The sequence below is a fragment of the Pelmatolapia mariae genome, linkage group LG9 (genome assembly GCF_036321145.2).
Source record: "Pelmatolapia mariae isolate MD_Pm_ZW linkage group LG9, Pm_UMD_F_2, whole genome shotgun sequence".
Lineage (NCBI taxonomy): Eukaryota > Metazoa > Chordata > Actinopteri > Cichliformes > Cichlidae > Pelmatolapia > Pelmatolapia mariae.
Window position 1 is genome coordinate 18,203,557 of NC_086235.1, and position 3,749 is coordinate 18,207,305.

At 52.2% G+C, this 3,749-nt stretch overlaps 1 pseudogene; it reads left to right on the forward strand.

Annotated features, from left to right (window-relative positions):
• Window positions 1-504: 504 nt before the first annotated feature.
• LOC135933551 (uncharacterized) lies at window positions 505-2,833 on the forward strand (annotated as a pseudogene).
• The last annotated feature ends 916 nt before the right edge of the window (window positions 2,834-3,749 follow it).

Consider the following 3,749-nt stretch of genomic DNA (forward strand, 5'->3'; position numbering starts at 1 on the left):
TCAGCTGTCATTGTGCGAAATGCAGGGTACACTGTAGACAGACCACCAGTCTACAGCAGGGCTTTAAATAGTTCTTTTTACTTGCAATCAGTTCTTCAGGATAATAATACACGGTCTACAGCTGAGGCCCACATAGATTCTTTTTAAAAGTTAAAGAATAGTGGGCCAGGTAAGAGTTCCTCACAGAAGAACAAAATGCAAAAGTTCCCTTTCAGTCGATTCAATCGGTACAACACATAAGTATGGGATATCACGCCCTCGCATGTCCTGGCTGAAGAAACCTTTATTCACGCCTTTAAGGCAGATGACATGTGATGACACGCGCACGGCCCCGCCTGCACATATAGCCGCTGTCATCACAATCATCCTTCAGTTCTTACGCTCTTCACCTTGCTGAAAACACCTCTGCTAAGTTGGGCTAGCTAGCTGCTGCTATTTAGCTCCGTTGTCTGCCGACTTGAACTTAGCTTAACTGCCTCTGTTGGTGTTAAAAACTGCCTTCCCATGTTCCCAGACTTTGTCTGCGAGCTAACAGCATCATGGGACAAACCTCTGTCTACCCGCGTCACTGTGCCCGGCTATGGACAGTACATGGAATTGGACGGCGCCGAGGGGGCTGGCTTAGTTAACCCACCCCCTATGGAGCCGTCTCTGGCTGCTTATCTGGCCCCTTCCCATAACCATGGTGACGGCGGCCCCGCAACTCTGACGTCCAAGCACTGCAGATTCTCTGCTTCGCAGCTGGAGAAGATTTATCGGGCTCAGGCCGGCACTGCTCACGCCATGAGCTCCGTCACCATGCTCCAGACATACCAGTCGATGTGCCTGGCGGAGCTCGGATCACTGGTTCCTGATGACAGCCCGCTGGCACCTCTTCTTAACGAGGTCAGAGTCGCCACAGATTACATCCTCCGTGCGTCCTGCTGTGCAGCACTCTCCCTGGGCAGAGGGATGGCTTCGACAGTAGTGGCGTAGAGGTCAACCGGCTGGCTGCTCACTTCCCCCTCTCCATGGGTGCTGCGAACCGTTGCCATGGGTTACCGGTTGCAGTTCCGGGTCAAGTCGCCTCGTTTCCAAAGAGTCGTAAACACGACTGTCAGCACCGAGGCGGCCATGATACTCAGAGAAGAAATAAAGGCGCTATTGCAGAAAAGAGCAAGAGCGCGAAGTGGTCCCCACTTCGGAGACAGACAAAGGTTGGTACAGCCGTTATTTTGTTGTTCCAAAAAAAGGGGGAGGGCTTCGTCCCATCCTCGACCTGCGAGTCTTGAACACGTATCTACGAACGTACAGGTTCAAGATGCTAACACTCAGACAGCTCTTGAATGCAGTCGGCCCGGGAGATTGGTTTGCAACAATCGATCTAACAGATGCTTATTTTCATGTGGCTATACACCCGAAACACAGGCAGTTTCTGAGGTTTGCATTCGAGGGCGTAGCCTATGAATACCTAGTGCTGCCGTTCGGGTTGTCGCTCGCTCCTCGCACCTTTGCGAAATGTGCAGAAGCAGCGCTAGCGCCCCTCAGAGAGAGAGGCATCCGCATCTTAGCCTACCTAGATGACTGGGCTCTCGTAGCTTGCTCCAGAGAGCAGGCGGAGACACAGCTGTCACTGGTTCTGTCACACATTCAGACCCTGGGGTTCTCTGTGAACTTTCTAAAGAGCTCGCTAATCCCGAGTCAGCAGATTTCTTTCCTCGGTTTGGAAATATGCTTGCTTTCCAGCCGCGCGCGTTTCTCGGAGCACAGAGTGGCCGCGTTTCATCGCTGCCTTGCTCAGTTTCAGCTTGGACGCAGACTGCGTTTCCAGACGATATTACGCTTGTTGGGCATGATGGCATCTATGATCGCCGTAGTGCCACTTGGACTGTTAAAAATGAGAGCGTTTCAACGCTGGACTCTCTCTCACCACCTGTGTGCATCACGTCACCTCCGGAGGAGGCTGCCACTAACCGCGTCTTGCATGCTAGCTCTCCGTCCTTGCAGGGAGCCCAGGCTGCTGCATCAGGGCTCTCGGATTGGGAGGGTGTTGTTTCGCAAGGTGGTGTCCACAGATGCTTCCCTAAGAGGGTGGGGAGCGCTGTGCGAGGGTGCATCAGTGAGAGGGATCTGGTCCGCAGCCCAGCGCCAGCTGCACATCAACCACTTAGAGCTGTTAGCAGTGTTCTTAGCTCTAAAAATTTTCCGTCCAGTCGTGGAGGGCCAGCATGTCTTAGTCAGGACGGACAATTCAACAGTGGTGTCTTACATAAACAGGCAGGGAGGAACATGCTCTCTTCCCCTGTTGAAGCTGTCTCGCTCTCTGCTGTTATGGTGCAGTGTTCATTTTCTGTCTCTAAGAGCCACCCATGTCCCGGGCCACCTGAACCTGGGGCCGGACCTTCTCTCCAGGGGGGGTCCTCTGGTGAGAGAATGGAGGTTACACCCTTTAATAGTGGCTCAGATTTGGGATCTATTTGGCAAGGCACAAATAGATCTTTTTGCTTCCAGGGTAAATACTCACTGCCCCCTGTTCTTCTCCATAATCGACCACGATGCACCCTTGGGCTTGGACGCGCTAGCGCACCAATGGCCAGACGTGCTCTTGTATGCATTTCCCCCAGTGGAAATGATATCTCCAGTTCTAGAGAGAGTGCGTCGGCATTCCCTCTCTCTGATTCTAGTGGCCCCTTGGTGGCCCACAAGGTCGTGGTATGCAGAGATAATCAGCCTGCTAGGAGCGAGTCCTTGGCAGCTTCCTCTCCGCAGGGACCTCCTCTCTCAGGCAGGAGGAGAAGTGGTTCATCCGCGCCCGGATCTGTGGCGCCTTCATGCTTACCTGCTGAGAGGTTAAACTTGATTGCTAAGGGTTTGCCACCTATTGTGATAGCGACAATTCAGAGCGCTAGGGCCTCATCTACTAAAGGCTTGTACGCTTACAAATGGCGAGCCTTCGAGCAATGGTGCCAGGACCGCCACACTCTCCCATTTCAGTGCTCTATGTTTTGACATTCCTGCAGGAGCTGCTGGATAAGGGCCTTTATTTTCGACGATTAAGGTTTATTTAGCAGCTATATCTGCTATATCTGCTTGTCATATTGGCTTTGACGGGGTGACACCAGGTGCACATCCCCTTGCCATACATTTTCTGAAAGGGGTTCGCCGGCTGAGACCCGCGCTTAAGTCCAGTGTCCCTGCTTGGGACTTGTCTTTGGTGCTGGAGGCCCTTTGTAGCCCCCCGTTTGAACCCATTGAGTCTGTGGATATGAAATTTCTTTCATATAAGACTGCATTACTTCTCGCTTTGGCTTCGGCAAAGCAAGTGGGTGACCTTCATGCGCTGTCTGTGCATCCCTCCTGCACACAGTTCTCTCCTGATGGCCACAAGGTCGTATTGTGTCCAAATGCTGCCTATTTTCCCAAGATCATCTTATAGCTCAATGGAATTTGATTGCAGAGCTTTTGCTCCCCTCCTTTTGCATCTGAGGAGCAGAGGAGGATGCATTCTCTTTGTCCAGTGCATGTGCTACGCACCTACATTGAGCGCACTAAGAATGTGTGTTTATGTGACCAGCTGTTTGTCTGCTTCGCTAATCCAAATAGAGGTAGAGCTCTGTCTAAACAGAGGCTGTCCCACTGGATTATAGAAGCTATCTCACTGGCATACGGCACCAAAGGTCTTGCTTTGCCCCAGGGGGTGAGAGTTCATTCCACCAGGGGGGATGGCAACCTCATGGGCTCTTTTTAAAGGGGTGCCTGTAGCTGATATT